This window comes from Euprymna scolopes, chromosome 46, assembly GCF_053919585.1.
Source record: "Euprymna scolopes isolate OS-2025 chromosome 46, ASM5391958v1, whole genome shotgun sequence".
NCBI lineage: Eukaryota > Metazoa > Mollusca > Cephalopoda > Sepiida > Sepiolidae > Euprymna > Euprymna scolopes.
The window spans coordinates 35,887,078-35,912,940 of NC_136527.1; the positions used below are offsets into that span (position 1 = coordinate 35,887,078).

Here is a 25,863-nt window from a genome sequence, read left to right on the forward strand (position 1 = left end):
CTGATTGAAAATAACTATTATATCACTATAAAATCGGTTTCCTCAATTTTTCTTTTAAATAATTATTTTAATGTGTTCATGTAGCACTTTCTAACTGGCGATCGTAATATGCATTAATGTTTAATATATTTCCTTTATAATAAATATGTACGCCATAATGTATTTTCCCTAACAAATCTTACCATTTTCACTGGAAAAAAGAAATACAATTTTTTAATGCCAAATTACTTATGTACATGGAAAAAAATTTAAATGTAAAAGTAAAAAAAGAAAAAGTCTACAATTTTGTGAATTTTATTTTCACGTTTTCGTTTCTTTAACAAAAAAAAAGAAGTTAAGAAATGATTTAACCAGAAATCCATTTTCTACAGATTGTACACTAATCATGACCTTTTAGGCAATTAGGCGAATATTCAAGCATGGATCTTCAAAAAAGGAAGCCTCACCATGGCTGAAAATTGCCTCATCAATGACAGATACACCTAGATGCTGTTGCTATATATTTCATGGCATATTAGAACTCACAATGACAACGTTTTACAAGAATATGATGTGACATCGTTTTTTTTAGTTTCGTCAAAAGTCTCCTGTTGTGTGCGTGATTTCAAATAAGACAACTGATCACTGCATGACACTTGACGGACTCCATTTCACCCTTAATTAATTTCAAACACTTGTAAATCAGGAACAATAATTAGTTCAGAGTTGTAATTTGTTTAATTGATATGTTTAAGATTCTAACCGTCCCTGTAATTTTTATATATTTCTCTTGCACTTGGTTCACTAGGTATATTCGCCAAATAGTTTATGAAATTCTTTGCTTCTATAATGACTGGTATGATGGATATCTTCTTAAGATTCCAGTTTCTCTTTATGTCGTACATAAGTCCTTGGTATTTTGCTATATTTTCGTTCTCTGCTCTGTTAAGGCCAGCATCATTAGGGACGCTTACTTCAACAAGGATTGCAACTTTCTCCCTCTTGTTCCATATCACTATGTCAGGCTTAATAGTCCCATATTCTAGGTATGTTACTGTAGGAATTTCAAAGTTATAGTGGATGGTGAATGACTAATATCCAACTGATCTTTCTGGTACAGGTTCCAAAAATTTTCTACTACATTGGATATTCAAAGTTTTACATATTTTCCAGTGGAGATATTTATACTGTCCATTGTGCCGCACTCTATAATAGTCTCCATAGTATAATTGTCTCCCATATGTGTTATGGTGCAACAAATTCGATTCCTTGCAAAAGAACCACATATTTAGTAAGAAGGAAGTTTCTCTCATGTATGTATTGTCATATGATTCAACAAAGTGTATTTGTGCCCAAAAGAAGAACCACATACTTCACATGAATATGGTTTATCTCCTGTATGTGTCGTCATATGATACAACAAATATGACTTCCGTGCAAAAGACGAACCACATACTTCACAAAAATGAGGTTTGTCTCCTGTGTGTGTTTTCATATGAGTCTTCAAATTTGACTTCTGTGCAAAAGAAGAACCACATACTTCACAAGAATGGTGTTTGTCTCCCGTGTGTGTTGTCATATGACGCAACAAATATGACTTCCGTGCAAAAGACGAACCACATATTTCACAAGAATGAGGTTTGTCTCCTGTGTGTGTTGTCATATGCCTCATTAAAGTTGACTTCTGTGCAAAAGATGAACCACATACTTCACAAGAATGTGGTTTGTCTCCCGTATGTGTTTTCATATGAGGCAACAAATTTGACTTCCATGCAAAAGAAGAACCACATACTTCACAAGAATATGGTTTTTCTCCCGTATGTGTTTTCATATGACTCAACAACTGTGACTTCTGTGCAAAAGGAGAACCACATACTTCACAAAAATGTTTTCCTGCCATGTTTCTTACGTCTGATTCCAGAAAAAGTATATGCAATAGAGTGAGTGTTATAGATTTTCACTTTAGAAAATTTATATGAAGAAATTTATTTGACACCATTTTAAATCACCAAAAAATGTGATTCTTATCCATTCACGGATTTCTTTTCATTGTTGCAAATTCTGTAAATATAAAATAAATTGTAAACGACACATTTCATGTGGAAAAATTAAATTTCTTGTTGACTTTTATTTAAAATATTTACATTTATCATTCATGACTTTAAAATAAGATTAGTATAGTTTCATGCAATACTTGTTAACAAAATTTAGTTGTTTCTGTTTTCAAATATTTAATTAAAAATTTCGAGATGAGGATTTATTATTCATATAATTTTGATTCTTCAGAATATTGTTCTCATATTAATGTACTTTTGGACGTTTCTATTCTTTAAATAAATAATTGTTATAATTCTTTTTCTATCATTTGCAAATGATTCAAATTTTAGTATGTTATGGATGATAAAGACTACCAATTGTGAAATTTTCAGCTTTTCATAGATGTTAATTCCAAAAAATAATAGGTTTTAAAATATTGTCCCTAAGTTTGGTATGCTACTGTACATATATAATCTACTTTTATAATTTATGGTTCCCATATAATGTTAAATACAATACTAGGTATGATTTGTAGTTGGTCATTTGTAAGGGTGTGAAAACAGGATATTCTTTTATTGTTTTGTCTCTCGAGTGTGTATCCATTGATATCTCATACGCTTTTATATAGAGTGATGTATTTTGGGTTGATTAACTGTGTTTAACTTCGTCGGGTATATACTCGAGTGTCAAAACAATGAAAATAATGTCCTGTTGTCATAGCCTTAATCATCACCAGATTATGCACTCTTTCTTTAAGCCATCTTATTCGCAAGTGTTCTTCTCCATCACTGATTTTTATTTAATTCACTGAGGGTAGCTGGTTTCCCTTTTCTATGAAAATATATTCGCTTTTCACTGATTTTTCAATATCTCCAAACATTTCGTTGTTTTTCTTTTAACCTTATTGTTAGAGAATGAAATGGTAAAATCATTTGAATAATTTTCCATTTTTAAATAAAATTTGTTTTAGTCATGATTTTTACATAAGTTGATTGACACATTTACATGAAATCTGTTTTAGTCATGATTTTTACATAAGTTGATTGACACATTTACATAAAATTTGTTTTAGTCATAATTTTTACATAAGTTGATTGACACATTTACATGAAATCTGTTTTAGTCATGATTTTTACATAAGTTGATTGACACATTAACATGAAATCTGTTTTAGTCATGATTTTTACATAAGTTGATTGACACATTTACATGAAATCTGTTTTAGTCATGATTTTTACATAAGTTGATTGACACATTAACATGGAATCTGTTTTAGTCATGATTTTTACATAAGTTGATTGACACATTTACATGAAATCTGTTTTAGTCATGATTTTTACATAGGTTGATTGACACATTTACATGAAATCTGTTTTAGTCATGATTTTTACATAAGTTGATTGACACATTAACATGAAATCTGTTTTAGTCATGATTTTAACATAAGTTGATTGACACATTTACATGAAATCTGCTTTAGTCATGATTTTTACATAAGTTGATTGACACATTAACATGGAATCTGTTTTAGTCATGATTTTAACATAAGTTGATTGACACATTTACATGAAATCTGCTTTAGTCATGATTTTTACATAAGTTGATTGACACATTTACATGAAATCTGTTTTAGTCATGATTTTTACATAAGTTGATTGACACATTTACATGAAATCTGTTTTAGTCATGATTTTTACATAAGTTGATTGACACATTAACATGGAATCTGTTTTAGTCATGATTTTTACATAAGTTGATTGACACATTTACATGAAATCTGTTTTAGTCATGATTTTTACATAAGTTGATTGACACATTTACATGAAATCTGTTTTAGTCATGATTTTTACATAAGTTGATTGACACATTTACATGAAATCTGTTTTAGTCATGATTTTTACATAAGTTGATTGACACATTTACATGAAACCTGCTTTAGTCATGATTTTTACATAAGTTGATTGACACATTTACATGAAATCTGTTTTAGTCATGATTTTTACATAAGTTGATTGACACATTAACATGAAATCTGTTTTAGTCATGATTTTTACATAAGTTGATTGACACATTTACATGAAATCTGTTTTAGTCATGATTTTTACATAAGTTGATTGACACATTAACATGGAATCTGTTTTAGTCATAATTTTTACATAAGTTGATTGACACATTTACATGAAATCTGCTTTAGTCATGATTTTAACATAAGTTGATTGACACATTTACATGAAATCTGTTTTAGTCATGATTTTTACATAAGTTGATTGACACATTTACATGAAATCTGTTTTAGTCATGATTTTTACATAAGTTGATTGACACATTTACATGGAATCTGTTTTAGTCATGATTTTTACATAAGTTGATTGACACATTTACATGAAATTTGTTTTAGTCATGATTTTTACATAAGTTGATTGACACATTTACATGAAATCTGTTTTAGTCATAATTTTTACATAAGTTGATTGACACATTTACATGAAATCTGCTTTAGTCATGATTTTTACATAAGTTTATTGACACATTTACATGAAATCTGTTTTAGTCATGATTTTTACATAAGTTGATTGACACAGTTACATGAAATCTGTTTTAGTCATGATTTTTACATAAGTTGATTGACACAGTTACATGAAATCTGTTTTAGTCATAATTTTAACATAAGTTGATTGACACATTAGCATGGAATCTGTTTTAGTCATGATTTTTACATAAGTTGATTGACACATTTACATGAAATCTGTTTTAGTCATGATTTTTACATAAGTTGATTGACACATTTACATGAAAGCTTTTTTTGTCATGATTTTTACATAAGTTGATTGACACAGTTACATGAAATCTGTTTTAGTCATGATTTTTACATAAGTTGATCGACACAGTTACATGAAATCTGTTTTAGTTTAGTCATTATTTTTACATAAGTTGGTTAACACATTTATGGGAATCTGTTTTAGTCATGATTTTTACATAAGTCGGTTGACACATTTAAATGAAACCTATTTTAGTCATGATTTTTACATAAGTAGATTGACATATTTACATGAAATTTGCTTTAGTTTAGTCATTATTTTTACATAAGTTGATTGATACATTTACAAGAAATCTGTTTTAGTCATGATTTTTACATAAGTTGGTTTACACATTATCCTAACCTTATATATATTGCATATTCTTAATTTTTTCTGACAAGCCCTTCATGTATGCTAGAGAAACTATTATCCGTATAACATAACGGCAGTATTAAGAAGTAATTCGACTATCCAGTACATTTGTGTCTTGTTTTCTGATTGAGTATTTTCTAAAACTTTCCCCCTCATTTTATATGTATTGTAATTAGTACATATTACTTTTGCTCTATGTTGTATGAAACTAATTTGTGTCTTGCTTTCTGATTGAGTATTTTCTTAAACTTTCCCCCTCATTTTATATGTATTGTAATTAGTACATATTGCTTTTGCTCTATGTTGTATGAAACTAATTTGTGTCTTGCTTTCTGATTGAGTATTTTCTGAAACGAAGTACATCAGTTGTTGGATGAAACTTTCGCCAGATTAGGGACACCATTCCAGTGGTTACCAGAAAATGGAACATAAAATTTGAATAAAGTGATGAGGAAAGCATTGGAGGAACTCAACATACATCATATGACCACATCATTTTATCATCCATAAAGTAAAGAAGGAAGATTTCATGGGACGATGCATGACATTTTAGCAAAAAAATAGTCGGAAACAATGAACAGTCATGGGAAAGATACCTTAACCAAATGTTGGTGGCTGTCAGATTTCATGTGAGCGAAACGACAAAATTCTCACTATAACACTTACTCTACTACAGAAACGAGAACCTTACATTAGATAAGACGTATCGATCATTTTCCTTGGTAAGCAATAACATTTTGAAAGCGAGAAAAAATTGATAGAAGACTCGATTAAGAAAACAAAGTCTGTAAATTTAAACATTAGAGATCTGGTTTATTATAAGAACCACCAGAGGCAAGGAAAACTAGGAAAGCATATTATGTTGATATAGATAATACTAGATGTTTGTTGGAAAGCATATTATCTTGTTATAAATAAAACTACATGTTGGAAAGCATATTATGTTGTTATAAATAAAACTACATGTTGGAAAGCATATTATCTTGTTATAAATAAAACTATATGTTGGAAAACATATTATCTTGTTATAAATAAAACTACATGTTGGAAAGCATATTATGTTGTTATAGATAAAACTACATATTGGAAAGCATATAATGTTGTTATAGATAAAACTACATGTTGGAAAGCATATTATGTTGTTATAAATAAAACTACATGTTGGGAAGCATATTACGTTGTTATAGATAAAACTACATGTCAGAAAGCATATTACGTTGTTATAGATAAAACATGCGCCTTGTCATAAATAATTAAAGCACCACTGATAAAGGTTCATGCGGAACATCTGTGGGCAACATCGATCAAGGAATTGGAAATTTCAGGACATAAAGAAAGACTGCATTGACTGCTTTAAAGGAGTCCAGTGATTCGGATAGCTATTTAGCCGCAGAACAAGCTGATATCCCAATATGGAGGAGGCAACATCAATGGAAAAGGCCAGATGAGGAGTCTGACGTGCTATTGATGGAGAGGGCAGTGACAAAGGCACATGTGGGACATCTTTGGGCAGTATCGATCAAGCAATGGGAAATTCCCAGCATGGAAAGACTGTTAAGAAAGACCACATTGCATGCTCTGAGTTGCATAGCAATTCAGCCATTGATATCCCAATATGGAAGAGTCGACATCAATGGGAAAGGACAAACAGTTAATGGATAGGAGAGTCATGACATCGAAACATGTAAATAGTTTGTACATGAGTTATATCCTATTTGCATCACTTGTGGACGTCAAAGGCGGTAATATCTCTGTTCAGAAAGTCCTTAATTTTCTCTTTTTTCTCGTTTTTTTCATTTATGGACAGAGGAGATCTTTTACCTATGCAGGCATGAAGTTGGCTGTGGAAAGAGGGAGGGAAGAGAAGGGAGTTTCGTTAGTTTCCCATATGATTTGAGGGAATTTTTTTTATAACGAGAAACTATTTTGATGATTTTGCAGTTGAAATCTTTTGCATATGTAAGGCAACGATCAGCTTTTTTATGCTACTCTGAGAAATTATGTCCTTTTAGCAACCGATGAAATTAAGATGCCCTATAATCCAAATAAAACTAACAAACACCTCTCCTCCTTGTGACAATCACTAGGAGTTTATCCTCATTGACCTCAAAATGAGGAACGGAATTAAAAGTTTACTTGCTTACATCCTCCCAGATGATTATAATTATGAAATGTATCCAAATTTCATAAACACATGGCTAGGGATCTAAAAGATAGATACACAAGTTCTTTTCCTCATAGTCGAAAGAAAAATAAAAGTTCATACAAATAACAAGAGGGTATAACAGTTCCTTACTTAACTTCCATGGACACAAGGCTACCTTCAGTCATAACCAGAAGAAAAATAAAAGTCCATAACAATAGCAAAGGGAGAGTAACAGCAGTAGTAATAAATAACAATAAGAATTTACAATGAAACATACAATCCAACACCAAGCAAAATTAATAATTTATCACACTTATTGAAAAACTAAAATAATCTGTTTTTTCTAAAACAACTTTTAAAATCCCTGGATTAAACAACTTTCAAGAAGGGTCTTTGCATATATAATTTAGCTATCCAAAAACACATGTTCTTGTAATATAACGTACATAGTGCATAATAAATAACACTCAAGATGAGAACAGTAGTCTTAATAACCTAAATAATACAAAGAATAATTCCTCATTTAAAAATTCAGAACCATAATATTGTAATTTGTTTAAGAATCATGATTTTTTTCTAATTCATTAATTTGTAAGGTTTGTGGATTTTGTCAATGTCTAGAATCTTTACAAACACTAAAAAATCATTTACAATGATGACTTTTATAAGTTTTCGATGCTAAAAACAAATACATGCTTCAAAAAATGGTACTGAGAAATAGTTTTCATGATATGAAAAATTTACTTTTCCAAAAGGTTAGAAATCACATTTAAATATAAATTAAACGTAAAATAAGCATCCACTTTATGGCCAGCGAGGAAGGGAGTCATTTTTTGCTTGTTTTTTTTTTTTGGGCGAAAAGTATTTTTTGTTTTCTTTTCTGATTTCCTCTTTCAATAAAGACACAAGGATATTTAAGAACAAAAATAAAGTATAATCTGTATACAGATACGTGTCATTCCTTATGTTGTCAGTGGTGACCATTTTTGTGTGTTCAAGTGCACACATATATTTGACACAAATATATAGTATTCCAAATATTAAGCAATGTAATTCCTTATGTTATCGGTGGTGGCCAATTCTGTATGTGCAAATGCATGCTTAATTGGCGACCACTGATAACAAACAATTACAGTTTTTTTATATCCAGATACCTACTTGTTTGCAGCAAATTTAAATGCGATATTCGTTTTCAGCATACCCAAAAAACTATTGAAGTTTTAATGCTAAAGATGCTTGTTAAGGTGGAGAATAAATTACAATTTACCAAAACGGCTATCAGGCAGGCCAACAAAACAAATAAAAGAATTATCAGAAAGTGGGCGCTTATTTTGCATTAAATTTATATAGAAAACTGACCCTGATGAAAAAGTAATTTCATCATATCATGAAAACAAAATCTCTGTGCCACTTTTTATATTCGTTTTTAAAATACCCGAAAAACTATAGAATAATTTGCTGAAAAAAAAATAAAAAACAAGACATTTTTTTTTACTTTAAACTCCTGAAACAGTTACAAACCATTTAAAATTTATAAATTAAATAAAAAAAATGAAATAAAAAAATAATTTTTTAAACAATAAAGAAGTTATTTTTATGCTTAAGTCAATATTGAAAACAAAAAAAATCAATTGACAGCGAAAAATTCTCAACAATAAATCTCCATTTTCATCAGGATTATTCACTGAGTAAATGTAGTTATCTCCCTTAGATTTTTTACATATTCTGCAAATGCACAAAAATCAATACTAAATTCATGTAGTAATACTTACGTTTTTGTTTTATAATCTGATTTCGATTAACTTTATCTGCTTTTATAAAGGAAACGATTTTTCAAATGTGATTGACTTTACAAGCTCAACTTAACATTCAAGATGACGAATGGAAGAGAAAGTTCGCAGAAAACAAAATTGAAGAGGTAAAATAAAAAAATAAATCATTTCGAAATAGAGCCGATATATTTAGTGAATATCACGGATAAAATTAGTATTATTTTATTTAACATTTTAATATTTACATGAGAGAGAACAGATTACAAGTTTCATCTTTATTAATTCTCTAATTCGTTGCATGGATTTAATGTAGGCACCGCCAAAAATGGCCGCAAAATCAAGTTGTTGTTGTTTTTTAAAACGAAATTACGTTTATTAAAATCCATTATTTCTGAGTAACTTTTTTTTTCCAGAAAGATAAAACCCTGAATTTTATCATATAGAAAACAGAATAATGTAAAACTTTTTCTACTATTTTTAATTCAATTTTAAATGTTAAATTTTCCCAAAAAGTTAACAATTGACATTTTTTGTCTTGCACAAAAAACGTACTTAAATATTAAAAAAAAAAGGGTTTTTGAAATAATTAATTAATTTATTTATTGTCTAACTAAGATTTAGGATGATTTTCTAAGAGAATATGCAAAAATATTATAATATAAGTACCTGAATTTCAAATAATTCCACTTATTCATATAGGTAACCAGATATTCGCGTTGACGTAGAGTTCAGATCGACTCTACGTTTTCGTCTGATAAAAAGCAAACTATGGAAGACCAAACAGGCCAAAAAAAAACTTATTTTTCAGTGACGAAAATTTCAATGTATTATTAAGCTGAGGCTGGCCAGTACCAGATGGGTGACCATTTGTATGCGTTTGGTTTTTAATGTGTATGTGTGTGGGGGCCAGACTCCCCAAAATGGGGGGGGGGCAATTTAAAGCAGAATAAAAAAAAAATTATTTCAGCGCGTTTGGTCCACCATAGTCAAAGGCGGCAAACGTTTTCAAACGGGATCGAAAAAAAAGATGCTATTTTTAACACAAAGGGCACAATATTTATCGAATCTTTTTTTTTGGTATCGATTATTCAAAGCATGCCCTGTTTAATAATGGTCATGCATTATTCGGCTCGCTAAAAAAAAATTGTTAATTTATTTATCAAAAATTTTAAAATAGCTTTTTTCGTATAAATATTTAAAAAATTTTTTTTTTGTTTTGCTTAACTTAAATTAATTATTTTACTTAACATATTCACCGAATTTCACACTTCAAAACTCAAAAGCGGGATAATTAAACACAATCGAAGTTCTGATATTCAGACGTCAAAATAAGGTATGCAAACAATTTTTTTTTTTTTTTTTTTAATCTATAATTCTGTCCCTTACAACACAATATGTTGATTTCAGTCTCAGATGATTATTTTAAGCATATTTGTTCCCACTTCAAAACAAGGGGGGGGGTTGTAAGCAAAAAAATATATATATATAAATATCGTTTATGAAAAATAAGTACACTGTTATAAAGTTCATTCTTCTCCTAATAATCGCTGAAAATTTCGTATTGATCGGATAATTACCTGATTTTTGGTAGATTTTTAAAAAGACGGTCCGTCAAAAAGTACTGACCTGCCCCCCCCCCCCAGTTTTGGCGGTGCCTAATTTAATGGAAGCAACTGATAGAAAACCGGCTTATCATATATTTTTTATATAGATTTCCAATTATTTTTTTTAATTGTGTTTGAACGATTAAAGCATCTCTATATTGAAAAAAAAATTACATGTGAAAAAAAACTAAATTTAACAAGATCACAGATTAATAGAAAGTTTGTTAGAATTAGTTACCAAAGAGTAGGGGGGAGACGGTTTACGTCTTGCAACGAAATGTCGACGTTGCTTACAAGCAGTCTTTCCTTGTAAAAGTAACAAATGGGTAACAATGGTCGAAGTGTCGTTTGTCTAACAGACAGCAACAACAACAACGATTGAGATTGTCGGACTGACTTCCTCATCTTGGTTGTTATTGTCACAACGTTTCGGCCGTTTTGCCCTCCGGCCTTCATCAGGTGAACGGTTTGTTAGGAGTCTCGAACCCAACCCTTTATTATTATTACGGGGGTACCGTGTTCGGACTCCAGCTAGGCTTTGGGACATAGTTGCTGATTCTCTGTTTTTCAATGTTACTTTTTCACTGCCTTCATTCAGGATTGAACTCAGCACCTTTGGGTAATTGTAAACTTTGATACAACGTCTAGGACCACTCGGCCATATGTCACTAGGACAATTCTTAGTTGGTTTTTGTTAATGTTAAACCTATGTTGTTATTCAAGGTTTTCTCTCTCTATCAGAGGTGTCCAAATTGCATTCAGCTCTATGCTTGGTTTGCTCAGTAGGTTGTTATGTCTGAGCATGTGAGCTGTTTCTTTAAGTTTTCTCACTTTCCAGTGGGTCTCTCTGTTTATTATTTTTACTTCATCCCATAGGGGGCGATGATTCCCCCTCTCCATCCAGACATGGTTGGCTATACCCGATTTTTCTGAACGAAGGCAGTGAAAAAGTAACATTGAAAAACAGAGAATCAGCAACTATGTCCCAAAGCCTAGCTGGAGTCCGAACACGGTACCCCCGTAATAATAATAAAGGGTTGGGTTCGAGACTCCTAACAAACCGTTCACCTGACGAAGGCCGGAGGGCAAAACGGCCGAAACGTTGTGACAATAACAACCAAGATGAGGAAGTCAGTCCGACAATCTCAATCAATGAAAACAACTCATCTCAAAAAATACAGACAATTACTAACAACAACAACAACCACCGGAGAGCGGCACATCTTCACATAAAAGAAAAATATAGAAATAACTCCAGAAAATAACGACACTTGACAAACAACTCGAAATCATTGTATTAAGATGAAAAAACATTTATTTATGTGTTAGGAATATTAATTCAAATCGTTCAAACATAAATGTTTTCTTGTAAAGAGTGTTCATTATGCAGACTTAGCTAAATGAGGATCTCGTGAGAATAGCATGAAGTTTAAGATTACTGATTTTTATGAACAGAATGTCACACGTGGCTTGAAATGAATGTGAATATTTTCTGAGAGAAAAACGGTCATTAAACCATGTAAGAAAATTTTTTGTTTTAATATTTATCATTAAAACCAAATTAAATATTTTTGATATTATTTTTTGTGAAAATATTAAATAAATACTACTTATCGTAATGTTCCTGAAATATTAAAAGTATTTTGGTACTAGTGCACTTATTGATCCGTGCTAACATCATAACGTTATTATTTAAAAAGCCATTCTTAACATGGGTCATAATATAGGCTATTAGTCGCCTAGAGTTATGCCCCTTGGCCCGTGACGTATGAATCTCGTCCGCCATTGTTTCTCAGTGCAACGTTTACTACTAGACAATAAAGAACGCATTTTACATCACCTTCGAGTCTGTTTATCAATGCTTCCAAAGTATGTATTATCACAACATGGTGTCTGAAGTGGGATCCTCTAAAGAATCAAAGGAATAGTAACAATATTACCCTAAAAAAAAAAAAAAAAAAAAAAAAAACGAACATTTTCGGGATCTAAAAAAAATTAATACAAAACACACGTGGTGTCGGTATTTTTCTCGCAATCGACGATGAATACATATTCGCAACTACCACCTCCAACAATCGATTGGAACACTTCAAATTTGGCCAAATCAATGGACCGATTTATCAGGCAAGTTCATTTATATTTCGACGGCCCAATGAAAGACGTAGATTCAGACACAAAGTTAAATTACTTGCTAATATGGTCTGGTATCGAGGGCCAGGAAATAAGTGACACTTTTCCCTTTCGACAGGGAGAAGAAAGGACATTGGATAAATATATCCAATTTTTTAAGGAATATGCGAATCCGCGATCGAACTTTCGTGTAGCTAGACACAACCTACTAAAATGTAAACAAAACGCGGATGAATCGGCACACGCATTTCTAAGTCGGCTGCGTCAGACAGCCAAACAGTGTGAATACGGTCGGACGGTGGAAGAGACCATTGTGTTGGACCTATTCATATTCGGTATTTATTTAGTCTGCACAAAAGTCCCTAATAAGAGCACTCGGAATCGTCGAGACAGAAGAAGCCACGTGCAAACAAATGGAAGCATTACGTACAACAGCAGTAGAAGACAGCTCTACACTCGCAGTTAGAGCCAGACAGCCCAGTGGACCTGCCACATGTGGTAATTGTGGCACAAAACACCATCAATATAAATGCCCAGCTAAAGGCAAATACTGCCTAAAATGCAATAAAAAGAGACACTTTGCTAAAGTTTGCCACTCTAAAATGGGAGACGAGGGGCACACACGCAGACAGTCATTCCAGCCACAGAGGAAATATAATAAGAATAAAATCCACATGGCAGCAGCACATATGGGTAGCAACGACGACAGTTCCGCAGAGGAGCTGTACTTTCACACAGTAAAGGAATTACCGTTAGCGACCACAGAAGCTTTCACAAAACTGAAGATAGGCAACAGCAAAGTCCAAATAGAGGTTGACGCGAAAATCGACACAGGTGCAATGAGCAACCTGTTACCTAAACAGGTATTCAAGGAACTGAAAGGAGTACCACTGGAAAAATCAGCTATAAGGCTAATTGCGTTTGAAGGCTCAACGATAGACCAAGAAGGGACCTGTCGTTTAGGGGTCAGATCCCGCGACAAGTTCGTTAAAGCGACCTTTCACGTGGTGAAATCAAGAGACCCTATACTAATAGGACTCCAAACATCAAGAGAATTAGGGCTAGTCACCCTTAACTTGGCTATAAAAACGGACACAACTCATGTGACGGACAAAGCATCCCGGCCTACTCCCCCGCATGACATGAAACCGGTCCCCGTGCAGGAACCATGTACGATGGAAAACCTTGGAAAAAGGAGGAAAATCATCGAGGAATTTCCAGACGTATTCGACTCCATTGGTTGTCTGCCAGGTGAACACACCATCCATTTAAACCCCGAAGTACCACCAGTTGTCCACCCACCACGGCGAGTCCCAATATCCCTAAAAGGAAAGTTGAAATTGGAGTTGGACTCCTTAGAGGCCCAGGGAATAATTTCCCCTGTAAAGGACCCAACGCCCTGGGTAAACTCATTCGTCTGTACCACTAAAAGGAACGGATCGGTCAGGCTATGCCTCGAGCAGTGCACAGACCACACTATGCGACTCCGATATTCGAAGACATCACTGCGGAACTAGACAACGCTAGATGGTTCACAAAAGTCGATATCAAGTCCGGCTACTGGCATTTGAAACTGGACGAAAAGTCGAGACGTCTCACAACATTCATTACCCCACATGGCAGATACATGTACAACAGGTACCCCATGGGAGTCAAATCTGCCCAAGATGAGTTCCAAAGAGCCATGCAGGAAAACTTCGGAGACCTCGAAAATGTCCTATCCATATGCGACGACATAGTAGTGTACGGATTCGAGGAAGACGGCAGTGACCATGACAAGGCACTGAGGCAGCTAATGTTTAGAGCAAGGGAAAGAAACTGCAGGTTTAATTCAGAAAAATTTGTGGTGAAAACCTCCGAAATCCCTTTCTACGGCCACATAATCTCAAGAGACGGTGTCAAGCCAGATCCCCGGAAAATAGAGGCGATCACACAGATGCAACCCCCCGAGGATGCAAAGCAGCTCACCAGCTTCCTAGGCCTGGTGAACTACTTGAACAAATTCTCTCCATGACTCGCGACACTGACAAAACCCCTACGTGAGTTAACATCGAAGAAGAATGACTTCACATGGTCTTCACAGGAGCAACAGGCATTCGAAGAAATCAAAAAAGAGATTGGAAATCATACGACACTCCGATACTTCGACCCTAAAGAACCAATAGTGCTACAGGTAGATGCGTCTTCAATGGGTATAGGCGCGGCTCTGCTACAAAACGACAGACCAGTAGCATTCGCGAGCAAAGCACTTTCCGGACCAGAAACACGCTACTCAAACATAGAGAGGGAGATGTTGGCTATCGTCTTTGGCCTGGAGAAATTTCACAGTTACGTTTGGGGCCACAAAACGACAATTCATACGGATCACAAGCCATTAGAGTCGATAGCATTGAAAAATCTAGCACAAGCACCCCCAAGACTGGCTAGAATGTTATTGAAGGTCGAGGGATATGATTTTACTGTAAAATATACCCCAGGAAAAACAGTTCCAATTGCAGACTGCTTGTCACGAGTAGCACCCAGACCCAGTGGGCACATTGAAGGGATCGATCTCAACGCCCATAGCATGATCTTATACCTCAACTTTGCGCCGACGAGAGTTGAAGATATAAGAGTGGAAACATCCCAGGATCCACTCCTAAAGCAACTTGTAAGCATGGTATTGACCGACTGGCCTTCCGACCGGGCTGACTGCCCAGGAATTCTCCTGCCATTCTGGAATTTCAGAGATGAGATTGGGGTCCAGGATGGAATTCTACTCAAGAGCCAGAGAATCATTATCCCAGCCTCGTTGCAAAGAGGCATACTGGAAGAGCTGCATGCTTCACACAAAGGAGTAGAGAGAACGAGGTTACGAGCGCGTTCAGCGGTGTACTGGATAGGGTTTAATAAGGACATAGAAGATATAGTCCGAGAGTGCCACACATGCCAGAAATACCAAGCCAGTATCCCGCCCGAATCAATACTCCAGCACGAAACCCCTACGTACCCCTGGCAGTACGTCAGCACAGACTTGTTCACATTGGCAGGGAAAGAATATCTGCTTGTGGCAGATCAGTACAGCCGAAACCCCTTCGTACGACGCCTTCCGTCCGCCTCATCAATATCCGTTATTAGAAGTATTAAGACGATATTTGAGGAACAAGGAGTGCCGGAAATCTTGTACTCGGACAATGGTCCACAATTTACTAGTAAAGATTTCAAGGATTTCGCCAGGACGTACAGCTTCCAACACAGGACATCGTCCCCACATTACCCCAAGTCTAACGGATTCGCCGAAAGAATGGTGGGAACATGCAAGAAAATTTTGACGAAGGCAGGGGAAACTGGTCAAGACAGCTACTTAGCAATGATGGCTTACAGAGCCACGCCACTGTCATCAGACATTAAGTCCCCGGCAGAGTTACTCAACGGACGAAAAATACGGACACCCCTAGTATCCAAGCAACAACTTGGCGATGAGCAGACTAGGACAGCCATACAGAAACAGAAAGATCATTCTAAGGTCTGCTATGACAGGAAACATAACAGACACCACTCCCACCTACATGCAGGACAGAATGTCTATGTCCAGCAGGAAAAAGCAAAGATATGGGAGCCTGGAAAAATTCAGCGCTCCAGCGTGACACCCAGATCCTACATAGTTGAATCTGAGAACGGTAACACCTATAGAAGGAACAGGCAGTTCCTCAGACCAGCTGGGAGGAGATCAACAACCGCAAATAGATCCGACCAACCTCGCCCCAGCGACTCTCCACCGGATCCCACCCAGAAGGAAGGTCCCCCCCTAAACAAATCGAACAGCCGACCACCGAACAACACTCCAGCGGCATGCCTCACACCCGAACTGAGAAACTCACCCCCGAATTAAGAAGATCTCAGAGACGAGTGAATGCTCCTCAGAAACTGAACTTATAGGTTACACTATCCTAAAAAAAGAGACAATACCATTACCCCAGAACAATGGAGACAAGCTAAATAATATATTAGAGACTATGTTATCCCTTAATCAGATAAAGGCTAAATATCGCCCTTGGACTATATACATATATATGGAAGGGAAGGGATGTCATAATATAGGCTAAGAGACTATTAGTCGCCTAGAGTTATGCCCCTTGGCCCGTGACGTATGAATCTCGTCCGCCATTGTTTCTCAGTGCAACGTTTACTACTAGACAATAAAGAACGCATTTTACATCACCTTCGAGTCTGTTTATCAATGCTTCCAAAGTATGTATTATCACGACAGGGAGGGTGCTTTGTACCTATTCTATTCTTTAACCTTACAACTGAATTTAAAAAAAAAAACATATCATAAAACTTTAATTAAACTTGGAAATACGATTTAAAAAATAGCGCGGATCAATAAGTGCATAAGCACCGTATTTTTAATTGTTAACATGTTTTGTTTTTAATTGAAGATCTCGTGAGAATAGGTTTTAATTGACGGCATTCAACGGAAGTTATTATCTCCCTTAGTTCGATTTGTTTATAATTAACGTATATTGTGAGTAGATACGGTAAAAAAAAAATGAAAGAAATAAAACAAAACAAAAACATTACTGAGAACACAAAGAGAAAAGATAAGAATCGAGAAGTTATAAAAGGCTGAATGGGGAGTCGTATGCGTAAGGAAATGAAATAATGCGTAAATGAACAACCCAACTAGACATGTGGGTAAAAAAATAAACAAAGTTCGTAGTTAAGATGAAATAATATAAAAAATAATAACGTTAAAATATTTTTAAAAAACTGTCTTTAAGAAGGAGATATATAATGTTTCTTACCGAAGATGACTTAAAACGGCAAAGGACAACAGAAGATAAAAGACAGAGACACGTGGGACAAGAAAGGCTGCTGACTACAATACGGAACAAACACCGGTCAACCTGCCGGTGTCGAGTCAGGGGAAACTCTATAAGAAAAATGTCCAGCCAAGGGAGGTAACTGTTGAAGGAATAAACTAAGAGACATAATACATGCAAAATAGACAATTATTAAAAAAAAAAAAAAAGACTTTTACAATTCTTGCAATTTATTTATATTTTAAAAAGTGTTTTTTTTTTTTTTTAAATTGAAAAGACGGTTTAAAAGGTAATTTTGGAACTTAACTCTTAGGTACGGGCAAAATGAATGCCGATGCTAAAATGTATAAACATTTTGACCTCTGCCTTCACTTAACGAATCATTAAAAATCAGAAAATTAACCAATTTTAATGAAATTTTCAGTATTTATCAAATAATGACCGCGGAATATAATGAACTTATTGTTTTTATTTAAGTCTGAGGGAAAATGTATTATTTTGTGTAAACAAAAAATACCTTACTAAAGTTATAGTTTTCAGTAGTAAATAAAAAACGCAAGACTTTATTTTGGTTTTTTTTTTATATCGTGGGAACATGATGAGAATTAGCAGCGAACCAGATGTTAACACATCCACCATGAGAGACAAAATGAAAAATCGTCTTTTGCACATACATGGCTCCACGCATCGTTTCCGCTTGAGAAGAAAAGAATAAGATAACCACAAAATAATTATCGACTAATGGCAGAGCTCTGCACCTAAAATAAACACCTCAAATATCACAGTCACTGGGAGCCGGTGTGCCACTATAAAATGAGGGAACTAAAAAGTTTACGAAATTCATCTCCTTTATTAAACCACCTCCCATCTTTTTTATAAACAATGAAACCATAATATAAATAAAGCATCGTAATTTGTAACAAATAAGATAAAATAAGATAATTTGTATTGGAACATTACGAAAAAAAGCCCCTAAATCTGTATTAATGAATTCTATATAACTTGAAGAAAAATGAATTTCTCGAACTACCGATAATACCATTGAATTAAGCATTGCTACATTAATATTTTCACACAAAAAATTATAATTGCAATTCTACGTTTTTTGTTTAAATTACGGGTTTCGCATAATTTTTATATTCAAGATTTTAATAATTTCTTTACAAGAATGTGAAACTTTCGGTGTAACATATTTTTTATATAATATTGAACAATAATTAAGAAAAAAATTAATTTAAAAATAGGAACATAGAAAAATAAATTAAAAAATGCAAAAATTAATACAAACGTTCAGAAAAGGAATGTACGTATGTGTGACTGAAAAAAAAAAGAACTTTCTCCCTTTTAATTACATGACGTCATTTTCACAGATTTTCGACTGCCTGAAATTTTGGACTTTCGTAATTTTTGTGTTTGCAAAATTTTTGTTTGTTGTTGTTATGAAGTACGTAGCTATGGCTACAATTAAATACGAAACTGCATGCGAAGCACACACAGCCTTGTGTGAAGACATCTGCCAATAATAAAGCTTCTGGCGCTTAACATACAAACCACGGCCTTTGTCCTCTTTTGTTTACATTTCGCCTCATTACATGGTATAACGAAGTGGGATTTAATTTTTTCTTCTTTCCGGAACAACGTAAACACTGTGGATAATTATAATCGTTCAACAAAACGTACATATTTTAACTCGGACTTTGTGTTTACATATCCTGGCACCGAATTTATCAAACTATAAAGACCGCAAACAGTACCACGCAGACATTTGTCTATCAATCCCAGGAGACAGTGCAAAGACGACGTGTAGATTCCAAATTGACACAGGAGCAAGCTGCAGCACCTTGGCCCTTGCTGACTATAAACATCTCAAAAAAAACATCACTACAGCCTTCTCACACAAGGTTAAGGCTGTAGGACAATTCCATACTGCAACCCTTGGGCTCAGTAATACTTCATTGTGAGATAAATGGCATAAGAAAAAAAGTCAACTTTCAAGTGGTGGACAGCAACTCACCTTCACTACTTTCCGGACAGGCTAGCTAAGCTCTGAGGCTGATAGCTTTTAATACAGAATGTGTGCAACAACTGAGTGAAGTAAAGGAGACAAGGACAATTACTAAAGAAGATATCCTCAGAAAATATGAAGACGTTTTCTCTGGCCTGGGGAAACTACCAGGCGAATACAAAATCGAAATCGACCAAAACGTCAAGCCTATACAAAATAATCCCCGCAGGGTTCCTCTGCCACTGAAAACGGAATTAGATAGAAAACCCAATATCCATACCACCTAAACAAGGCGATCAGGTGCAACCATTACCCAACACCGACTGTTGAGGAAATTGCAACTAAAATGAAGAAGGCCAGACTGTTTTCTGTTGTTGATGATAAAGATGGCTTTCTTCAGGTGTTTTAGATGAATCATCTTCCCACTTGACAACCTGCTGGACCCCATTTGGCAGAATACGATGGCTTCGAATGCCATTCGGAATCAGCTCAGCCCCCGAAGAATGGCAGCGATGACTCGCCCACTGCTTTGAAGGACTTGAAAATACCCAAGTTATCGAAGATGGACACCCAATAGCATATGCATCCCGGGCACTCACAAAAACTGAGCGAAACTATGCCCAAATAGAGAAAGAGTGCCTTGCTATCGTTTTCGCAGCAGAACGATTTGAACAATACATCCTTGGCAAAGAGAAAGTCAAATTACTCTCCGACCACAAACCCTTAGAGACAATATTGGCAAAACCCATTCATGTGAGCCCAAAGCGACTCCAGCGAATGCGAGTAAGGCTCCAAAAACACTCTCTAGTTGTGAGATACAAACCAGGACCCCAAATGTACATTAGTGACACACTATCTCGGGCATCGCCACCTACTGCCCCAGCCACAATGGAAGAGAACCTTACCATATTTCATCTGCGAGAACAGGAACTCGCAGAAGAGTTAGAAAACATCAATATGGAAGACGACTACTTTGTCACTGACCACCGCCTCTCACAGATATAAGAGGAAGCTAACTGTGACGCAACATTAAGGACATTAAACGAAGTCACAAAAAAACGGGTGGCCAGAGGACAAAAACGACAGCCCACTCAACACCAGGGAATACTGGCCATACCCCGACGAACTGTCCTCTGAAAATGGCCTGGCATATCGAGGCACATGCCTCATAATACCGACAAAGCTTAGACCCGACATGATCGCCAGAGCACATAGATCCCATCTGGGCATTCAATACACACTAAACACAGCCCGGAATATAATGTTCTGGCCACGAATGCATGCGGAGATCACAGAAGCTGTTCAAAGGTGTGAAATTTGACAACTGACACAACCACAACAACAAAAGCAACCTTGGATGACCCACCCGATACCAGTTCACCCTTGGCAGTCTGTTGCTAGTGACTGTCTTGATATAAACGGCAAACACTTTGTAGTAGTGGTGGACATATTTACAGACTTTTTGGAAGTTGGCTAACTCCCTGATCTAAGCGGAAACTCCCTTGTCAGGGTGATCAAACCTATGTTTGCCACATATGGCACACCAGCTACCATGATAACTGACAATGCTACCAACTATATAAGCAGCGAGTGTCACAAATTCACACAGTCATGGGACATCAGGCACATAACCTCCAGCCCTCACCATCACCAATCAAATGGACGTGCTGAAGCGGCAGTGAAGCTGATGAAAGGAATCATAAAAAAGTCAACAAAAGAAAGGAAAGACTTCTAGCAAGCCATACTTGAATGGCGCAATGCTATCACACCTGGCATGCATAGTTCACCGGCACAAAGGTTCTTTTCGAGGCGCACTCGCTCCATGCTACCTTGCAAACCCACAGACTACATACCACAAGTGCAAGCAAATACACAGCAAGCGCTCATAAATAAAAGACAGGTAGCAAAAAATACTATGATAGACACAATAAACCTCTGCCGGACCTCACTATTGGGCAGTCTGTTAGGGTGAAATGTCACCCGCAGATTCCTCACAGCGATTGGAAACCTGGCATCATCACTAGCAAAGAAGCACCACGCAGCTACGGAGTCCAAGTAAATAGGAAAATCTACAGAAGAAACCAAATACACATTCGCCAACCAACCACCCGCTCAACCAATACACCCATCATACCTAATCATGTTCCCATACCGCAAGCAGCAGAAGATAATGCTGACCAGACGAAACCAGTGCTACAACAACTGTCAACACATGACAAACAACCTCGCAGGTCTAGTCGTGTTGTCAAACTCCCTACCCGACTAAGAGACTATACACTAGAAAACAAACACACACAAAACATGAACAAAACACAAGAGACACAACACATTTATAATGAATACACAGACACACAAATATCAGCAAAACACAACACATTTAAAAGTAATAAACAAAAACACACATAAGCCCAGACTGCAATGGGTAATAAGACTGCAATGGGTAATAAAAAAAAACAATAAAACATTATTGAATAAGAGGGATGTTATGAAGTACGTAGCTACGGTTACAACTAAATACGAAACTGAGCGCGAAGCACTCACAGCTCTGTACGAAGACATCTGCCGATAATAAAGCTTCTGGCACTTAACATACAAACCACGGCCTTTGTCCTCTTTTGTTTACATTTCGCCTCATTACAACCCCTAAAAAAACAAATTAGTGGTCGGTGTTCTGTTATAGCGAAATATTTACGTTTTAATTTATTTTAATAAATATTATTCTAAATATTGTTTTTAATTTGTGGTCTTTTCTTTACGTTCTTTCCCTTCGCTCAAGATTTCTTTGAATTTACCCCTCCCCACCTCCAATAGACCTTACTTTATTTGCGCCAACGCTGGTGGTGGGGAGGGGGGGATTCCAGTTACATGTGACATATTTGGCGGTTTTTCTTGTCGTTATTGGAAAACAAGATGGCCGCCATTAAAAATGATAAGGATGACGTTGGATAGTGAATGTCTTAAAAAATGGATAACTGTGTGTTTGCGCAAAAAATAAATGCGATATTCGTTCTTAGCGTATCCGAAAACGTCTACAAGTCGACAAATTAAAGGTGAATGCCGAGGGGTCGGTAAACTAAAAATTTACCGAAAAATGACTTTCTCAAACTACCGATATTACCATTGAATTAATCATTGTTTATTTAATATTTTCACAACAAAAAATTATCATTGCAAAATATATTTCTATTTTTTTTTAATTACAGGTTTCGCATAATTTTTCATGCAAGATTTTAATAATTTCCTTGCTCGCAAGAATGTGAAACTTTTGGCATAGCATAATTTTTATATAATATTGGCCAAAAATTAAAATAAAAAAAAACTCGCAACATCTTTTCTGTGAGATAGAGGTTGCAGCGAAGAGAAAAGGACATCTCCCACCAGGCCACGAAGTCTATTTTGAACCCTAAGGCAGGACAAGTCTTTTCTAGCAGCTCCTGACCATATGTGGCAACAGTATTCCATCCTTGGACGTATCTGGCTCTTATATAGATAGAGAATTGCATCAGCAGTATTTCATATTTACATTTCCGGTTCGATGTTTTGCAGTCATAATTGGAATTCGGGGTAAATTATTTCCTTGAGCTGAATTTACACCCATGATAAGTAACCAGTCAAGATTATCGATTGACTTTAAGCTTTAAAACATGATAAAAAAAAGTAATCGGAAATCGATTAAAAAATATGATAAGCAGGTTTGTATTACTGTACACATAGATTCGAAAAAGTTGTCAAAAACAAATATACAACAAATAAATGTTATCAAAGGCAAGATAAGTTACTTTTCTACGTAACTGGATAAATTTTTCGTGTTTTTATTAAATGTAACATGTTTATTCAGCTCGAAAATCATACAGTGTTTACCGATGTATTGGAAAATTCAAGATGGCGTCTGACTCTCTATTTAACACGGTAAGTTCGGGAAAAGGTGTTATAAATAATTAAAAAAACTGCATAAAATAGTGTTAAAACCTCGCTCAACATATTGACATATATTCGGCGGGGTTTTAATAGCATTTTGTCTAGTTTTTATTTATTTATAACATCTTTTCCCAAACTTACTGTGTTAAAGAGAGAGTGAAGCGATAAAAAAATAGGAAATCTACAAAAAAAAAAAAATGATAAACTATTGTTCACCAATATCTTCATTTTTAATGTGTTTGTTAAACTGCACAAGCATCAGATTAACTTAAATGTTTTTAACACGATAATTAAAAAAAACAGGAATCTCAAATAAATAAATAAATAAAAATACGAAAAAAAAACGGCTTTAAAAACTATCAGTTTCCGCCATTAAATTGCACGTGCAACGAATTAGAGAATTAATAAAGATGAAACTTGTAATCTGTTCTCTCTCATGTAAATATTAAAATGTTAAATAAAATAATATTAATTTTATCCGTGATATTCACCAAATAGATCGGCTCTATTTCGAAATGATTTATTTTTTATTTTTCCTCTTCAATTTTGTTTTCTGCGAACTTGCTCTTCCGTTCGTCATCTTGAATGTTATGTTGAGCTTGTAAAGTCAATCACATTTAAAAAAAATCGTTTCCTTTATAAAAGCAGATAAAGTTAATCGAAAGCAGATTATAAAACAAAAACGTAAGTATTACTACATGAATTTAGTATCAATTTTTGCGCATTTGCAGAATACGTTAAAAATGTAAGGGAGATAACTACATTTACTAAACGAATAATCCTTATGAAAATTTATTGTTGAAAAATTTTTTTTGTTTTCAATTATTACTTAAACATAAAAACCCAACTTTTTTATCGTTTAACAAACAAAAAATATTATAATTTTTTGTTTACCAAAAAAAAAAAAACCCTGTAAATCTTAAATGTTTTTCGTTTTCATCTTTTTTTTTTCAATAGATTATTATGGTTTTTGTCTTCGTCTTTTTTTCTTTTCAAGTTTCTCATCAAAAGTGGCGCAGAGAATTAGATTTCATGATATGAGGAAATTACTTTTTCCCAAAGTGGGGATCACTATTTTACATAAATTTGATGTAAAATGAACGGTACTAGTGCACTTATTGATCTATGCTGAAATAATGTTATTTTTAGAAAGCCATTCTTAACATGGGGAGAGGAGGGTGTTCTGTACCTTTCTTGATTTAAACTTACAATTCAATAAAAACTTTAATTAAATGTGAAAATACTAATTACAAAATAGCGCGGATCAATAAGTGCACTAGCACAAAATGAACACCCACTTTTAGGTCACACGGTGATAATTTTTTTGTGAGGGAAGGGGCTGCCTCAACACCGTTTTCGTGAATTGTTACTTTCGACCTTAACAATCACTTTTAACATGACGATTTCTATAGGTTTTTTTTGTATGCTGAAAACGAATATCCTATTAAACTTTGTCACAAACAAGTTGTTTTCCAAATTTTACACAATGTAAAAAATTATCCACCACTAATAACATTAGGAATTACACTATTTAATAATTAGAAAACTACTTTGCTGCAAAAATGTGCATATGCAGAAATGGTCACCACTGATAACATAAGGAATGACACGTATCTGTATACAAACTTTTCTCTTTTTTTCTGTTCTTTAATGTCCTCGGGCTTTATTGAAAAATGAAATTAGAAAAAAAATTTTTTAGCTCAACTCGCTAGGTTGCCATAAATGGATGCTCATTTTACGTTAAACTAATAATGAAAAGTGATACCCCACTTTTAAAAAAAAGTACATTTTTTCATATCATGAAAACTATTTCTTTGCACCACTGTTAAAGCATATATTCGCTTTCAGTACCCCCGAAAAATGATAAAAGTTGTAATCGTTAAAGATTTGCGGGGGGCGGGGGTGAACGATTCTAGACATTGACCAGAAAAACTTCTTTATAGTTTACAATGAAAATAAATTATGAAGTTTAAATGATTTTCACTGGTTTAAAGTAAAAAAACAAAATGCTTGACGTGGATTTGTCACTAATCTATCAGATTATCAAAATAATTTCAATGTTTACAATTTTTAAGTTGTGCTCTGTTTCCAATACAAAGTTCTAGTAAATCGATCCCCCATTTTGGAAACATCGACTTTTTCAACCAATTTTACGAGTTTAGCCATTTTTTTTAGCTTTTTTAATATTTAGTAGTTGTTTTCTCCTTTCTTTAATTAAATGTTTGTATTTTTATCTATTGGTTTCAATATGAGGGATCGGTGTATTAGAAACTGTTTACACACGTAAGTACACCAAA

At 34.6% G+C, this 25,863-nt stretch overlaps 1 long non-coding RNA gene across 1 annotated transcript; it reads right to left on the reverse strand.

The window, feature by feature from the left end:
* Positions 1-466: 466 nt before the first annotated feature.
* LOC145270716 (uncharacterized) lies at positions 467-17,706 on the reverse strand. Its single transcript, XR_013865532.1, has 2 exons — positions 17,626-17,706; positions 467-2,040 (listed from the first exon to the last, which is right to left on the reverse strand). It is a non-coding gene; the product is annotated as an uncharacterized LOC145270716 (long non-coding RNA).
* Positions 17,707-25,863: the final 8,157 nt, after the last annotated feature.